Source organism: Anomaloglossus baeobatrachus, chromosome 12 (assembly GCF_048569485.1).
Source record: "Anomaloglossus baeobatrachus isolate aAnoBae1 chromosome 12, aAnoBae1.hap1, whole genome shotgun sequence".
Lineage (NCBI taxonomy): Eukaryota > Metazoa > Chordata > Amphibia > Anura > Aromobatidae > Anomaloglossus > Anomaloglossus baeobatrachus.
This window is the reverse complement of record NC_134364.1, coordinates 69,566,838-69,585,570: the sequence shown is the minus strand read 5'-3', so window position 1 is coordinate 69,585,570 and position 18,733 is coordinate 69,566,838.

Here is an 18,733-nt window from a genome sequence, read left to right as displayed (position 1 = left end):
TCTCTGTACAGGGGTTAAAGGATTTCAGGGCCCTCGAGATCCTGTTGAGTGGGCGGTTCGCCTTTAGCCTGTCATCCTGAGTCTGTGGTCCCGGGCAGATGTCACAACATGAAAGGTAGGCAGTCTAGGGGCATCTACGCTCATACTCTGGAGACATCTGTATCAAGCTCTCTTATCTGCCTGGGTGGAACAGATGTTGGCCACCACACCAACACAGGTTTGTGAACTCCTGTTCTCTACATTGGTGTTGTCCCAGAGATTGGACCCGCATCTTTCAGACATTTAAGCCATGTCCACCATCCACGTTGGCAAGACCCCTATAACGGAGACCTTGGTATCCACCTTTGTGTCTCGTGAACCCACCTGTATTACAATTCTGTCTCTCACTTTGCCTCCTTGGATTCTGTCGCACCAGGGGTTAACTCTCTTATCTTCCTGCACCTGATTTTCACAGGCCTTTCTCTTAATTACTGTGCCTGGAAAGACCAAAATCTACATAAACCACTCCTTTCTGGAGTCATTTGCATGTAATTAAGACTTGAGTGACATGCAGTGCAATCAAGTTCCTTTCTGTGCTCCTTGTGCCTACATCCTCCTGCCTGTCCTTCCTCGCACCAGTTCTGCAGTCGCTCTTCAAAGTGCACGGCCCTCCCACCGCACAACAATACATTGTGCATGACACAAGATTCCCCGGCTTCACAGCTGCCAAGCTTTGTTTAATCTCTTCCCATTTCTCTTCATTTTCTTGATGAGACAAAATTAACCCAATTTTTCATGGATTGGGGGGAAACATGACTTCCTTTGTTACCCTGGGCACTGGAACTGTCATTCTAACTGGGTACAAATACTTATGCACTACCATGTAATCTATATATAACCCTTCTCATGATACACGGTAGAAATACACAATGTCCCCCAAAATACAATTAATTAAAGAAGTTGTATATTGTTAGTACCAACAATGCCACCCTCTTCTATAGGCAGGTCTCAGATAATGACATTCTTGCCAAATCTCCAAGGTTCCCTTAAAAAAGGAGAGATCCGGACTCCCAGGCGGCCGCCAAGACCTTTTAGTAGGCGACTCAGGAGGCTTCGGAAGAAGCCAAATGGATATTTAGGGGCATGAAGGCGTTGTGGGCAAAACGTGAAGGAGGTGTGACTGAGAAAATGGCATTGTCCACCGCTCCCTCATTTCTTGAGGACATGATCCATAAAAGTTTGTCAAATATTGGACTTATCTCTACCATTTCTTTCTCTCATACATCCCCATTAAATAAAAGAACCTAGCATCAATCTAGCGTTTAAAAGGGTGGAAAAACATATGAAGTGTCCACTCCTGTTCCGGCCACACCAGGCTCCAAGGAGCAGTAAGCAGTAAGGAAGCCTTCGACTTTTAGTGCATTTGAGTATTAGAAACTCTAATCGAGTCTCTAATGACAAGCCAACCAACGTTCTTTCTTTGTAAGGTTCTCCAGGGATGCAGCCGGAGTAAGTATGGGATGAGGGAGTGAGGCCTGACCAGAACCGGAATCCAACTAAAAGATATGGAATTTTATTTGAGGAAGGGACTGTTATCTATATCGAAAAGTGATCATGTCATCATTATCACAGGTAGGATTATAAAAAAAGGAGGGAAAACACAGGAACCTTCATTGAAAGTTATTTAATTTTAAGTATTTTTTAAAGTTGTTTCCCCATTTCCATCCTTTTTGAAGTGAAACCTGTCTAGAGGGCCTTTTCAACTCCACAATTCTATGATTCTATACATATAGCTGGGATAATTTAGGAAAACCTGCACTCCCAAGGGGTGTGTCACGGTTGACAGACAATCCTGTGGTGTCCGGCTGTAGAAGGTCGCTGCGTTTGTCTACCCAAACTGCTCCCTGACATTCTATTCTTCCTGCTGTGGTGTAAATGGTATCCTATGTATGGTCTCTATTTGGGGTTAATCCCTTTTCTTTTAGGACCCTGCGGATATCTTCACCTTTCAGCTGTTAATTATCACTTCCCCTTGTGTCCTTAAATACCCACATTTCCCCTTGGTGCTTGCTGGCGATAGAGTTATATTCCTATACAGGCCATGGATGCAAGCAGTCGACTTGTATTCATCTGAAGAAATATTTTTGTTTATTGCTGTACCTCTCCCACAGTCATCCTGGAGATAAGTTGTTCCCATATTTTCCCCTGTGTGTGCTCCCTGTGTATTCTTTAGAACTTAGTGGGATTGATTAGGCACTCATCTCATCCATTTCCTACCTAGGGTCCAGTTCAGGGTGAGCCAGTGCGAGGTATCCTGCTCGGCGCAAAGGTGCGGAACCTATCTAGGGCAGTGAGGGGAGCCAGGGACCAGCGGAAGGTTTGGTGAGGGGTCACCATCTCCCCCTAGATACAGGGTTTCCCTTCCCTGTCGCCGTATGCATGGTACTTAACCATACATGAAGTCCCTTCCAATTTCATCATTCTATGATTCTATACTTCTTAAAAATCAGCTGATCAGAAGCTCCAGGGACACATTTTCTATGCAGCAGCCTCTACAGGAGAAATTTAGTATCACATCACGACCACCACCAAAGGGAGGATGCTTTGCAATAACGACTCTCTTCTCTGACTCAGAGAATGGGAAACTGAAAGGGTTTATGAATGACTACGATACCATATGTATCATCAATATCTGATCGGTGGCACTTTGACACCCAGTTCTCCCACCGATTAGTTGCTATCAGCTCCCAGGGCCACCCGAGGCCCATAGTCTTTGGAGCCAGATCACCACAGTTCCGTATACTGTTTAGTAACCATTTTTGAGTGCTATAGCTCAGCTGTCATAAACGTTATAGGGTTATTCCCAAAATCCAAAGTTATTCCTTATCCATGAGGAAAATACTGAATGTGGTGGATGGAAGCTACCTTACTGATTGCTGGAGGTCTGACCATTGATAGCGATCCCAAGAAAGATAATGTGGAATCGAGGACCTGGCTCCAGAGTGGAGGTTCTTATGCTCAATATCCACTACATTCTTTGTCTATGGCACTGACGGCGAATGCCAAGTGCACTTCTAAGGACTTTGCAAAGCCTTCTCCTCTAGTTCCAGGCCCTAAATTGTTGCAGGTTCCAGTGGTTGGACCCCAGCGATCAGTAAGCTTATCCCCTCTCATATTTCCTTTTTCAAGAATAGCCCTTTCTTGAAAAAGGAAATATGGAGATAGGACAGTTTACTGATTGCACCACTGGGACCTCCAACAATTGAGAGTTCTGGCTGCATACACTGTGCACCTTTGGTGGTCATCAGTAGGGGTATCGAGCGTTTGCCCCTACCGATCTAATATTCATGACCAATCCAAAGAAGTGGTGTAAACAGAATCTTGTGGGACCCAATGCAAAATCTTGAACGGGACCACCTAAGAAATGGTCTACTGGGCCTAGTAGACTGCAGCCCCTTCTCCTTACTCTGGTTACACTCATGATCCTAAGCATAGCCCATTCAGGACAACCCCTTTAAACAGCTATCTTTTATGACATCCATAGGTCGAATGGGCGAAGATCATCCTAGAGACATGACCCTTCCAAAGTGATATCAAGATGTCATTTTCCTGTTTTTGCTACACATTTGCTTTCTTTTATTACTATACTATTATCTCATTTTATATATTGCCCTTTTTGTGATATATCTATACATTATATAGATAAATAATAAAAGTGTTGAATATCTAGGATCCCCGGCATTTCCTCTGCACTAATAGAGCGGCGTTGGATTAAGTATTCAGTATTTTTTTTATAGTCCATTTATTATAACCTGCTCCCGAATGGAGATGAAACGCGTGGAGCATTATTCAAATAATCATTTTCCTCTTGCATTAAGAAAAAGAGAAATAAACTGGTATTAATCGTCCACATCTTTATATTATTACCGGTAATATTTACCTTCGCATTTAGTGAGGCTTATTAATAACTCGGAGGTACTTCATCCATCGCACACACACACACGCCAGAAACTAATAACTCTCGCGAAAAGTACAATACAGGATGTAACAATGAGGCGAAATATTGCAATCAATAATAAACCTGAAGATTATATTAAAAGATATTTTAGTTTCTCTGGATAAAAAAAAAGGGACCGTCTGAAGGGCCGACTGTGTATAATGTGATATGCATAACACTAGACGGAGCCGAAAATTGGTTTTAACACTTCCCTGGCCAAAGGGCTGTGAAGCGTATGAGCCACTGGTCTGTGCTTTGTATCCACTGTGCAGATATTTTTTGCATTACTATGGGTATAATTATATTGTCCTTGACAATTAATTTATAAAAAGGGGAACTTATATTATTTTGAAGCATTTTTTTATTATAGTTTTTTTTTTACATTTAATTTTTATTTTTTATATTTTACATTTTTATTATCATTTTATTTGGTTTTGAATTTAAATTAATTTTGCTATTGTCCCGTTTCTCTTTTATTTCTTCTGGAAGTTGACAACTGGGTGGTACAATTCCAATTTAATCATCAGGTCTGGTGTCCATGATGATTTAGCAATTTTGGGTCCATATTTCATTTAGAGAGGTGTCCAATGTCTTATTTTATGCTCGTATCTGAATAGCTTTAGGCTGAGATGAGAAAAAAAAAACCCCTGCATTGTGCTGCTCATGAGTGTTACAAGAAGGTTTTTACAAACATTGCCAACTGTCATGGCGACGTCAGTATATATGTAGATTACAGATTCTGGCACTCTGCCTGCTAACTTCTCTGATCTCTGTGACATCGACCCACAGACTTAGGCACGTTAGCAAGAGTTAATATCTTCTGGTCTGCTTGTTAGTCTCTTTTGATCACATGCTGAGGGGAGCCAATCACATTTGCTCCCCTCCTATATATGGTGACTAGACTATTTCATTAATGCCAGCTATGGCTTCTCTATACTGGTCTGGTGAGGTGTTGTGATCCAGACTTACTGGTGTTTGTTGGGCATTATTGCTGTGAGCGGTTGTGTTGTTAACCCTTATTATCTTTTGTTGCTGCCTTCCTACTCTTGGTTTTCACTTTAGTCTCTTACTGTTTGTTCCTTTGAGTTTGCAGTGTTTCTGAGCTTTTGTTTTCCCCTGTCTTTCTTAATCTGTGTTACCACCATATTCCTGCCCCTTGTTTCCTTGGGTTAGATCTGGTCAGGAGAATAGCCAGGCATGGGACTCCGGCATTTCCCCCATTAAGGGTAACCATGAGGTTATGGATAGCCTAGTGTGTCTTAGTGAGAAGAACAGAATAGGAGTCATCTGTCCGTCGCTATCCTGCAGTCACATTGTGACATTTAGTTTTCCCCTAAATACCTGAATTAATTGACAGATATTTTCTGTTTGTGGCTTTTCACAGTCTGACATTGTCCAATTAGTGCTAAATAAGTCACAGCACCTAGTTTACTAAGTATTACCATATTTCCAGGAGGAACAAAAGTCACTGTACAGCGCACAAAGTTCTAAGAAAAGATGCTCCTAAATTTCAAGATATATACTAAAACAAATGTGTTAGCAGAACTTTATTTAAACAAATTGCCCGATTTTAACAATTAGCTTTATAAAAATAATGCAACAATGAAAATTAATTAATAAATAAAAATAGTTAAAGAAGCACAAAGTTCTAAGACAAAAAAAACTCCCTATTTCAAGATATTTATTAAATCATATGTCTGTAGAATTTCAGAAAAACAAATTAAAAATTAAGTTTATAAAAATTATATATATATTAAAAATATATATATTATTATTGTTGTTTATTTTATCTTTGTTCATTTTATTATTATTATTATTATTATTATTATTATTTATGTTTATGTGAACTGATTGCTAACACAAGATAAATAATAATAATAATAATAATATATAAACACATAAAGATCAAATAAACACTAGTAATAATAATAATAATAATAATAATAATAATAATAATATTAGATGACTAAGAATAAAATAAACACAAATAATAATAATAATAATAATAATAGATGAATAAGGATAAAATAAACACAAATAATATTAATAATAGTAGATGAATAAGGATAAAATAAACACTAATAATAATAATCATAATAATAATAACAACAAATGAACACAATAAAATAAACCCAAATATTCATGTTAAGTGATCGGGGATAGGGCCTGAAGACCCCCTGCCTGTTTGGAGTCCTCCTATAAGGGGAACGTACTAAAAAAATGTTAAAAAAAAACATGCAAAATTGGTTAAATACTTTAACAAATTTCAGGTAATATTTGCAGACTGCCAAGGTGTCTTCTTCTTCTTCACCAACTTTTTGACAAACGTTTTAAATAAAAGCTTCAGAAATAATAAAAAAAAAATAGCAATTATCATTGAGTATCTTTAAAAAAAAAAAAAAAAAAAAAGTTTTAGCGATATCCCACGATGGCTTGAACAACAACAAAAGAAGGAAAAATGGGCCGGTAACGAGTTTCCAGTCACATTTTGATGGCTACGAGATTGACAAAATAATTTGTACCCGTCAATTCGTCCTGAAAAAAAAAAAAATTTACAATGGATTTGCCAAGCACATTTTTAATTTTAATCAGCAATGAAAAAATGACAACACGGATCAAAACAAAACATCAGCCTCAGAGTGGGCTTTGCGGATGATGTCAGGAGGACTCCATTAGAGAGAGGTACCTATAGGAACATCAATCAACATCTTCAAAACTTGCTACATCTCGGGAAATTTAATTAGACATTGCAGTACCTTCGCCAGCAATTTGCAAAATCTGTCACTTACTAAAGATATAAAATGGCACAAAGTCGGGAACTGTTTATGTAAATTCCCCCTAAGTCGCCAGTGACCACTTAGCTTAAGAATTAGGTTGCGATTTGAGCAGTAAACCCACACAATTCACTAGATTTTTGCCTTTTTCTATTCTTCAACATTGCTTCAAGCATAATGGGGAAAAACACTTAACGGCACAATGACGGCACTGCGGCATAAAAGGCAATTGACAAACTTTTTATATAAAAGGACAAAATAATAAAGGGAGATATTCCCGAGAGACGTGTTATACGGATGAGATGATATTTGTAGACACAAGACATGTAGATAGAGGGGAAACCCTGAGATTTTGTGATCCCTATTTTTGTATTAGTACTGATCTACATAGACCGAGCAAAGCTTTTCGAAGACGTTCAGATTGGGTCGGACTGACTCCAGGGGGATTAGACTATTCCAAACGATTGGACTCTGAAGATCCTGTATAAGAAGTTGCCCATCTCTAGCACATTTATCGACATTGATCCTAGGTCCTACCTGCGAACGCTTTCAACCGACTCGGGAAAGCCTCTCCACTGCATGAGACCACTAATTTGTGGGCTAGTTTACATAATTTACATAGTTTTGCAGAGATTATATTAAAAAATAAGGAAATTCCACAAAAATTTAGGAATGTTGGAATGTCTTTGTTACACATCTGTCCCAGGTCTGGGCTCTGTCCTTCTATCCCGATCCGCTAGACCAGTGTTTCTCAACTCCGGACCTTATGACCCACCAACAACAGATCATGTATTCAGGTTTTCCTCAATATTAGAAATGAATTATTCCATCACCTGTGCACCATTATGGAAATCCTGAAAACCTGATTGAAGAAAACCTGAAAACCTGATCTATTGGTGCGCCTTGAGGACTTCAGTTATCCTGGTTGTCTGTGGCTTCCAGTTCCACAGCTACCTACCTGTCTGTGGTTTCCAGTATTGCACAACCTGGTTGTGGTTTTCAAGATATTGTCCATGTTGTTTGTAGCTTCCAGTTCCAGAGCTACCTATCTACCTGCAGTTTCCAGTATCGTACAACCTGCCTACGGCTTCTAGGATGTTGTTATTGTGCCGCCCCCGTGCCAGCAGCCGGGTTGCTTGGATCCGGATCCGTGGTGGCTCGAAGGGTCTCCGGACCCGGGGGTCGTGTGGCCACTCAAATGAAGGGGGTATTTACAGGGGATTGTGTTTAGAGTTTGTGACGCCACCCGTGGTATGTGGTAATTAGGAGTACCACCGCTGCAGTTAGGAGTACCCGGTGCTGATGGAATGGGGCAGCCAGGTGTTGTGACCCTCCACAGGTATGGGGAATACCCTGGGGCTCGGTGATGATGGGGGAATGCCGTTGCATGCAAGGGTTTGGGAGGTTTGAAGGCAAGGAGCAGGGAACTCACGGTTGGTAGTCGTGGTGCTGGATGAGGTTGGTGCTGTTTTGGAAGGCCATTACACACACAGACTATAGTTAAACCAAAAGTCCTGGAGCACCGCTGTCGCTCAGGAGGAGAGCCCGTCCAGGTGTCCGTTCACAATGATATTGCTTTGCTGTGTTCCAGTCTAATCCGACCTTTGAGAGCTTCTACTCCTCAGTTCCTCACACTCTGAGGACTGCTGCTTCGCTGTCCTGGGAGCTCCTACACCCCAGCCTTCTCTCTCCCTGAGAGCTACTACTCTCCTTGCTCCCCTGCCATCGACTGCCCTGTCACCTCCCACCAGTCTGCCTGACTCTTAGGTGGGCAGCCCTTTCTCCACTGGACCTACCCACTGGTGTGTGTGTGACTGGGATTTGCATGCTGGTGGTAGCAATATCATTAGGTGGCACCTGGAACCAAGGAGGAGATGGATACTGCACGGAAGGGCAGATTGTGCAATACCCTGTGACAACCTGATAATCCAGGGGCATCACATTATGCTCGTGAGGTGAGCCCTGCATTATTAGGTCCACTGAACCAAAGGTACCGTTCACTTGCCTAGAGGAGTGAACTGGACCGGCCACCGTGTCATCACTGCTGCCACTGAAAATGGCAGCAGTTACACGCGCATGTAAGCAGCCAGCAGAGGACAGTCCCTGGCAGCTGGCACCACGGACACAGTACAGTCTCTGGTGGAAATGGCAGCTGCGGCAGGCAGAGTAGTGGATCTGTCCAGGATGGATAGATGGATGAATGCGACATGAGTGACCGGCTTAGATACTTGCAGTATCGGGGTAGCTGGCCATCATGGATGGTAGCGGCAGCAGCAGATCATCAAACTGGTACAGCACTGAAATTATGATAATGTCAGCAGCAGCACTCAGCACAATTACAGCAGCAGCAAAAGGGACCTGAGAACTAGCAACAATACTAACTTATTGCCCAGGCACCTCCCATAGGGTAAAGGTGCCTTAAGTACCTGCAGCCTCAAAGCTGACGTAAGAGACACTTCCAGGTTAGGGTACACTGGCCTTTAAGAAAAGGGGCGTGGATGCGCTCGCACCCTTCGGGCAGATCCAGGAAGCCTGTGAGATGTGCACAGCCTCCAGGAGGCAGCAGCATGGACCGGGGATGGGGCGGCCACCGCAGGACGGACAAACGGGTGAAAGAGCGGACGTCCCCACTGGGGGAAGGGGGCAGGACAGTGCGGCGATGCCGGTGTGGACGCCACAGATGTCTTTTTGGCTGTGTCTGGCTTACATGGTGTTAAGACTTTCTAGTTACTCTAGAGTTTTGTCTGCTACCTTTCTGTGATTTCCAGGACATCTTTCTCGCTGTCTGTGGCTTCCAGTTCCACAGCTACCTACCTGCCTGTGGTTTCCAGCATCACAGCACCTGCCTGTGGCTGCCTGCATTGACTTACTCCCTGCGATCTCTAGTCTCTCTTGTAGCACCCATTGCCGCCAGGCCCCGGGGGGGCACTCCTCCTCTCACTTGCCCGGTTCCAGCGTGGCTCCCACACGTGCTCCAAGCTCCCAGCGTCCTTCATCTCACTTGCCACGTGGCTCTGCAGGCTCCTCTCCTGCTTCAGGTCCTGCCATGGTCTTCTCATACCCTCGGGCCTTGTGCTCTGTTTCTGTCCCAGAGTCTGCTGCAGCCTCTTCCTGCTTCCAGGCCACACGCAGGACTTCAGTAAGTGCTCAAAGGGTGCGTGCGGCTATGCCCCCTTTCTTAAAGTGATAGCGTCCCATTACCTGGAAGTGACATCAGTGGTCACCTGATACCTAAAGGGTATTTTAGTCCACCTCCCCTGACAGGAGGCATCTGAGCAACGTTGCCAGTAGCATGTTGCTACTTCTCAGGTCCCCAGTTGTTAGGTCTGGACCCTGTACCTGTTCCCAGTTACTAACCTCTGTCTTGTCCTAGAGTCTCATCACCTTCATCGCCTGTGTGCCATCACGTCATAGCCTTTACTGCAGTGCCATCCATCTGAGCCATCTCCTCATTGTCACCTCACCTGAGCCTTCACCACAGTGCCATTTAATCCGGATCTACTCTTCAGTGTTGTTTCGTCTCAGCCTCCACCTTGGTGCTTGTATATCTCGGACTCCTGTATTGAACATTGTGACTACTGTATATCTTTCCGTAAGAGACACCCCCCGCCCTCACTGGTCACTGGCTGCGGTGCATTTAGGCCTTCTGTTGGAAGAGTAGCACACTCCCTGTATAGGAGTGTGCTGCAGGTCGCTCCCTCAGAGGAGTCCACCCCCGGACGCTCACCGCCCTTTGGTGAGTGTAAGACCTCTGCCACCTGCACCATGCACGCTCCCCCCGTCTGCTGCACCAATGTACTTGTTGTTGGCACATCACATAAAATCCCAATAACATATATTAAGTTTGAGGGTGTAATATGATAATAATGTGGAAAAGTTTACGGGATATGAATACTTTTTCAAGGCACAGTCCATAAAGGAGTTTGTCTGGATTAGAAACCCAATTTTAAATTTCTGATTTAATAGGGGGGAGATCTAATCAAAGAGGAAAAAAGCTACAAATACCGCCATTGTCTGTGGAGGATTCTTTTTTTCAATAAGTACCATGTAATGCTTCATTTCTCCTGCGGGGGTGCTGCAGGGAAATTGAACACTTGCTACTAAATTCTCCCTTATCTGAAGGTCTCATCATTACGATCCCCTGTGGTCAGTTATATTTTGGATCCCTTTTTAACTAAAAAGGATTACCCAAAACAGACTAGTCCTTTAATTATTTTACCAGATGGACATAAGCCAAGAATATTTTTCAATATTACAAAGTGACTTGCATCTTAAGTGCATTGCCTTCACCATGTAATAATGGAAACCACAAAACCCAGGGTCCCCTGAACTGTAAAAGAGTTCGGTGCATAAAATAAAAATCTATTTAAACAAGCTGAAACCACGAGGCCCAGCGATATTGACGGGAAGCTGCACCGTATTACATGATCTTTTGTGGATTCCTATTTTCAGCAATGAAAATAACAAATCAATACAAATGTCTGAAACGAAATTACTCACAAACAAGCAATGAACATTCACCTATATTTAGAGAAAAAAAAGATTTAACAAGGCCGGCCACATTCGCTGACTGCACAGTCAAACATGGGGAAGGCAAGCAACCAGGCCAATGTGGCAGCTGCCACCAACACCCATATGGGCGCCTTTCACTTTTTCAGCTGCCACGTGATCATTATGTTTCTCTAGTGTTACACTCATCCAGGAGATATCTGCAGATTCATGCCAGGTGTATTCAATATACTTAGAAGAATAATATCCAAAACATTAAAAATAGCAGCAAACTTCCAGGATTTTGTATCATGGCTTCTTCTGGGGCTTTCCAGTAGAACACCCCTGAAGAAGCCATAAGGTGAAACGTTAGGTCAGCCTTGTAAACTGATTTTATTGGATTTTTTTAAAAGGAAGTCTAGTGGTACAAAATTTCCATAAACAGTATATCAAAAAGTGAGTACACCTCTCCCACTTTTATAAATATTTTACTATATATTTTCATGGGATTGCACTGAAGCTCTGAAACTGTGATACAATGTATAATGTCAGTGTGTAGCTTGTATAACAGTGTAAATTTGGTACCCTCTAAATAACTTAACACGCAGCCATTAATGTCTAAACCGCTTGCAACGAAAGTGAGTACACCCCTAGGTGAAAATTGCCAAATTGTGACCAAAGTGTCACTATTTTCTGTGGCCGCCATTATTTTCACAGACTTACCTCTCTTGGGCAGTGAATTCACTAGAGCTTCAAGGAGCCACTGGATAATCTTCCCTCCTCCATGACGACATCATGGAGCTGGTGGATATTAGAGACCTTGCACTCAGTCCTGCAACTTTACCCCCAGTTTCTTTGGCAAAACAGTGGAGATGTTTTGGGGGTTATCATGTTGGAATGCTGCCCTGCGGCCCAATTTCCAAAGGGAAGGGATCATGCTCTGCTTAAGTATGTCACAGTGCATGTTGGCAATAATGGTTCCCTCAATGAACGGTTGCCCCCTACAGCTGGCAGCACTCATGCAGCTTCAAACCATGACCCTCCACCACCATGGCTGACTGTAGGCAGGACACACTTGTCTTTGTCCTCTTCACCTGGTTGCCACCAAATAAGTTTATCTTGGTCTCATCAGGCAACAGGATGGCTCCAGTAATCCTAAAGCGGGCTTTACACGCTGCGATATCGGTACCGATAACGCTAGCGTGGGTACCCGCCCCCATCTGTTGTGCGACATGGGCAAATCGCTGCCCGTGCCGCACAACATCGCCCAGACCCTTCACACTACTTACCTGCCCGGCGACGTCGCTGTGACCGGCGAACCGCCTCCTTTCTAAGGGGGCGGTTCATTCAGCGTCACAGCGACGTCACAGCTGCGTCACTGAACCGCCGCAAAATAGAAGCGGAGGGGCGGAGATGAGCGGGATGAACATCCCGCCCACCTCCTTCCTTCCGCATAGCGGCCGGGAGGCAGGTAAGGAGAGCTTCCTCGTTTCTGTGGTGTCACACGGAGCGATGTGTGCTGCCGCAGGAACGAGGAACAACTTTGTTACTGCTGCAGTAACGATATTTGAGAATGGACCCCCATGTCACCGATGAGCGATTTTGCACGTTTTTGCGACGATGCAAAATCGCTCATAGGTGTCACACGCAACGGCATCGCTAATGCGGCCGGATGTGCGTCACAAAATACGTGACCCCAACGAGATCGCTTGAGTGATGTCGTAGCGTATAAAGCCTCCTTTAGTCTGCTTTACTTCAGCAAACTGTTAGTGGCCTTCTTGTGCATCATCTTAAGAAGATGCTTCCTTCTGGGATGACAGCTATGCAGAGTAATGTGATGTAGTGTGTAGCGTATGGTCTGAGCACTGACAATCGGACCCGCCACACTTGTAACCTCTGCAGTATGCGGCGTATGGTCTGAGCACTGACAGGCGGACCCTCCACCCCTGTAACCTCTGCTGCAATGCTAGCAGCTCTCATACATCTATTCGTAAAACACAACCTCTGAATATTATGCTAAGCACGTGCACTTCTGTACCCGACCATGCCGAGGTCTGTTCTTCTGAGTGGAACCTGTCTTGTTAATCCGTTGTATGGTCTTGGCCACCTTACTGCAGCTCAGTGTCAGGATGTTGGCAATCTTCTTATAGCCTTGGCCATCTCTATGTAAAGTAGCAATTCTTTTTTTCAGATTCTCAGAGATTGACTTGATTATCACCAAAAAGTTCTATCTTTGTCTTATCAGACCAAAGAATCTTATTTCTCATAGTCTGGGAGTCCTTCTTGTGTTTTTTTTGCAAACTCTATGCGGGCTTTCATATGTCTTGTACTGAGGAGAGGTTTCCGTCGGGCCACTCTGCCATAAAGGCCCAACTGGTGGAGGCTGCAGTGATAGTTGACTTTGTGGAACTTTCTCCCATCTCCCTACAGCATTTCTGGAGCTTGGTCACAGTGATATTGGGGTTCTTCTTTACCTCTTTCTATAAGGCTCTTCTCCCACGATTGCTCAGTTTGGCTGGACGGCCAGGTCTAGGAAGAGTAAAAAGTTATGGCTACCATGCTAACTGGCAGGGGTTAGTTGAATGCAGTAGGTAGATGAATTTACGCAAATTGATATACTGGGCATCAAGTATAAAATCAAGGTAGAATAATGTGAAATTGTTTAAAATTTAAAATAAATGTTTATTTCGTATACATGGAGTAAAAAGGGTTAAAAAGGGTCAGGAAATTCTGAAGGGATAAAGGTTATTTGCGGACCCTGCCTACTACCTGCAGCTTTCCTGGCAGCTCGCCAATTTTTCTGGTTTGGCAACTAGGGCAATAGGTGGTACATAAAAATCTATACCCCATCCAGCAATACCCAACCAGTCACAGAACGTCTTGATTGTGAGCGCTAGTGTCCCTGTAAGTTTTAGGTCTAGGAATGGTTCTGGTGGTCCGAAACTTCTTCCATTTAAGGATTATGGAGGCCACTGTGCTCTTATGAACCTTGAGTACTGCAGAAATTCCTTTGTAACCTTGGCCAGATTTGTGCCTTGCCACAATTCTTTCTCTGAGCTCCTTGGGAAGTTCCTTTGACCTCATGATTCTCATTTGGTGTGACATGCACTGTGAGCTGTGAGGTCTTATATAGACAGGTGTGCGCCTTTCCAAACCATGTCCTTAATTACACACAGCTGGACTCCAATGAAGGAGTAGAACCATCTCAAGGAGGATCACAAGGAAATGGACAGAATGTGACTTGCGTATGAGTGTCTGAGCAAAGGGGTTGAATACTTATGGCCATGTGATATTTCAGTTTGTCTTGTTTAATAAATTTGTTAAATTTTCTACATTTCTGGGCTTTTTCTGTCAAGATGGGGGATGGGGTGCAGAGTGCACATTAATGAGAAAAAAAATGAACTTTTTTTGAATTTATTAAATGGCTGCAATGAAACGAAGAGTGAAAAATGTAAAGAGGTCTATATATTTTCTATAACCACTACATATATATATATATATATATATATATATATATATATATATATATATATATATACAGAGAGAGAGAGGGAGAGAGAGAGGGATAGATAGATCGATAGATAGAGGGATCAATGGATAGATAGATAGATCACATTGGTAAAAAGCCCTCGTTTTACTGAAAATTGAAAATATTCTTGAATTTCTACATTATTTTCTTTCTTTCACAGACTATTAAAAAAAAAAAAACATTTTCTTTCCAAAAATTCTTTAAAAAAGACAAAATGAGAAGAGGCGATTTGCATTGGTGTCTTGTTTTTTCCTCTCCTCCTCATCGTTCTTTGCCGGCACTCGTTGATGCAGTTTCGTAGAAGGGGTCACAATATCCTGTCAATAGAGGCATCGGGGTGATATTTGTCTGGCATTTATTTTATTTTATCCAAACAGTGAAGTGAGACATATGGGTTATGCCAAAGAAAACAGTGATTTAAGGAACACAGCAAACCTTGCCAGGCTCTCCTGCGCTTTGTACATTGACAAAAGGAAAGGGAACATAGAGACAAGGTCAGACGTGTTGTAAAGAATGTGTTTTATAATATTGTTTTTATAATTGCTGGTAGATCATTTAGAACCCCTGACCATTTTATTCTTCATTTTTCGTAGAAGGGAAAATCGCGGTGAAGAGCAAGCTTTCGCTGACACCTTTTAGTGCTGAAAGAATTGTATTGACGGGTGATGTACAGTGGTGACAAAAGTATGGAGGCTAATGTAAAAAGTGTGACCTTCTTCCACGGCGCCCGGGATTTGTTTCAAAATCTGTTATTCAACGCATTCGGCGGAGAGGTCTCTGAAACGGAACACTTAACATTTCCATTGAAGAGATGAAAGATGCTCCACCAGCCAATCAGCTTCTCCGTGATTAAACCCGAAATTGCATTTAACCCGTTAAATTGTAAATTGTTTCTTGGAACTTTTGTGGGTCTTTTTGGCTCGTCTCGCCTAATAGCGGTTCTCGGCACAATTGTGATTACTCCGAAACATCACATCATTGAACCTACTGTATGGAATATCATTAAATGGTGCTATAATATTAGTCACAGAGCTAAAGTAACGCCACCAAATGGTGAAAAAAAATCTACTTGTCTTGTCTGGGCACATGAAGGTCCAAGCACTGGTGGACACAGGCAGAAAAGGTCCCTGTGTAAGAACAGTATATTGGCCCTTTGCAAACCAATAATTCAGGAGAACGCAAAATTTCACCTTCTTTGGTGCTTGAGCCCCTGTGCAGCTACACACATGACACCAATGGTATGTCCATGTCACAAAGAGTTTTGCACAAACTTTCCCAACTGTCATGGTGGCTTTGGACTCTGTTCAGATTGCAGATTCTGACACTCCACTTGAGGTTTCTCTGGTGTCTGGGATCAAGACAAGCAGACTCAGGTATCAACCTGCTGTGTGCTGATTCATATGCAGAGTAGCAAGAGTTAATCTGTGCTGACTGCTTGCTCCTTGAGGCCTCTTTCACACGTCTGTGTTTGGTCCGTTTCCTCACGTACCGGAGACACGAGCACACGTAGACCCATTAAAATCAATGGGTCTGCGCTCACGTGTGTGTTCTGCCATGGACCGTGTGGAGCATCCGTGTGCTCCACACGTCAACATGTCCGTTTTTCTCCGGAATCACGGGTGTGACATGGAACACAAACGGACCACACGGAGGTGTTCCGTGTGACACGCGCCGGAGAAAACACACGTGTTTGAGAAAAAAAAACAAAACTTTACTCACCTTCTCCTGCCCTCCTGTCTCTGCCGCTGCTGTCACTTGCTTCTGAACGCCGCTTATGATGCTCATTGAATATTCACTTCACTGCGGCCGGAAGCTGCAGCAGCGGGGAGTCGGCAGGTCCGGAGGCCAAAGATCAGCACCACGGTCAGCGATGCCAGGGACAGGTGAGGGAAAAGTTACCGTTCTCCATGTGTTATCACGAATAACACACGGAGAACACACGTGTGCCATAAACACGCGCGTAGGGGGCACAACCGGACAGGTGCCACAGCAGCCGCAGCCCAGTTAACTCCACTAGGCTGCACAAGCAGGACTGGACAGTAAGAAAAAAAGCACGGCACCTGACCCTATCGTGCTTAGCCACGGGTGTCTTGACATGGCTGGCACCGGACGCCTATCCCTACCCTCTGCTTCCAATCCAAAGGCTTATGCCACAATGAGGCTCTAAACATGGAGGTGTGCTGTGTCTGAGCATATGAGAAGATTGCGCACATCCATGTTGTCTCCAGCCCCTTTTATAACCTGGGTCCGCCCCAAACTCAGGGTGGACCACAATGGCACCTCCAGGGTCCAATAGCGGAGTGCCATGTCATCAGCGACATCACAAGCGGCCTATCCAGAACCGCCACGCCACTGATGACCTCATGGCTGTCACGCCCCAAACACCTCACCAGTCATCGTCTGATGACCAATGGTGAGGTGTCGTGTCATAGGGGTGGGCCTCCGTGAGCCAGTCCGGAGTGGCCACATCATCAGGACACCTGATGTATGTCGGCCTATCAGAGCCTGCCACCTCACGGACATTCCCAGTGAGGTCCTTACCGGACCTAGCCTCTGATGCACTAAGTGCCTGAGCATGCTCAGTAGCCTGAACAACAGTCTCAGAAATCAGACTGTCTGCCTGAGCATGCTCAGTAGGCACAACACAGGACTTAGACATAGCACGATGTCCAAGTACCTGTGCATTAAGTGTAGGAGCATGCTCAGTAGCCTGAACTGAGGACTCAGCCTCAAGAATGGCACAGTCAGGCTGAGCATGCTCACTAGGCGAAACACTGGACTTTGGCTCTGGCTGGGGTAAATTGGCACACGCATGCGCCCTAGCCGCATCTCCACACTTAGACATGGAGGAGGAAGCAGCCAGCTGGACAACCTGAGGCACGGGCAAAAATGGCAGCCGGCGTCTGGGCGCAACAGGAACCGCAGCAAGCTGCTTGTGGCTACGGCGGTGCCGATTCGTAACAGCAATTATCACAGATCTTTATTAGTAATGGTTTTTTGTATAGCCCAAAGGGACCTTTTGGGGTCAATAGACTCTGAGGCCATGGTCATGCCAATACTGTGCTTTGCAAATACTAATGCCATTATGAGAATAATCCTTTAAGGAAGAGGACAGTGCATAGCTTGATAGAAATGAATTTGGTCAGGCAGCTAACAAATCAGCAGATTGTGAAGAACATTGTTATCTATCATCTAACGCTGAAGAATTTTTAAGAATTGGCAAGTGTGTGATAATGGTAGACCATGCAACGTTCTTCTACCATATTTTACACCATTACTGTTAAAAATGTCTGGACCTTGCCCTCCTGCTTCTGGTCAAGTCTGGATATGCCCATTTTTGGGTGGGCTTTCTTTAAACTCCACTTGTTGCCATCCTGAATTTGCCAGGACCTTTTCTGAATTTTGAAGAATCGCCAAGTATGCGTTAGTGTTTCACCATGCAATGTTCATCTACCATAGTTACCAACATTGCCATTTGGAACTTCGGCACCTTGTAGCCCCATCCATGGTCCCATTTGGATTTGCCCATTTTAGTAAACCTTCTTACTTTTTATTCTGAATATTCCAGAATTCATTAAAAAAATTAGGACAGGCTCACCAAATCCGGAACTATTGGCAAATATGTCCTATATCTTTGCGGCTGCCATTACCGCTGTCTAAAATTAGGACAGGCTCACTAAATGTGCAACTATTGGCAAGTATGTCCGATATCTTTGAGGCTGCCTTTATTGCTGTCTAAAAATTAGGAGAGGCTCACCAAATCCGGACCTATTGGCAAGTATGTCCCTATATCTTTGCGTCTGCCATTACTGCTGTTTAAAAATTAGGACAGGCTCACTAAATGTGGAACTATTGTCAAGTACACCTGATATCTTTGCGGCTGCCATTATTGCTGTCTAAAAATTAGGACAGGCTCAGGCTCACCAGATCTGAAACTGTTGGAAAGTATGTCCTTTATCTTTGTTG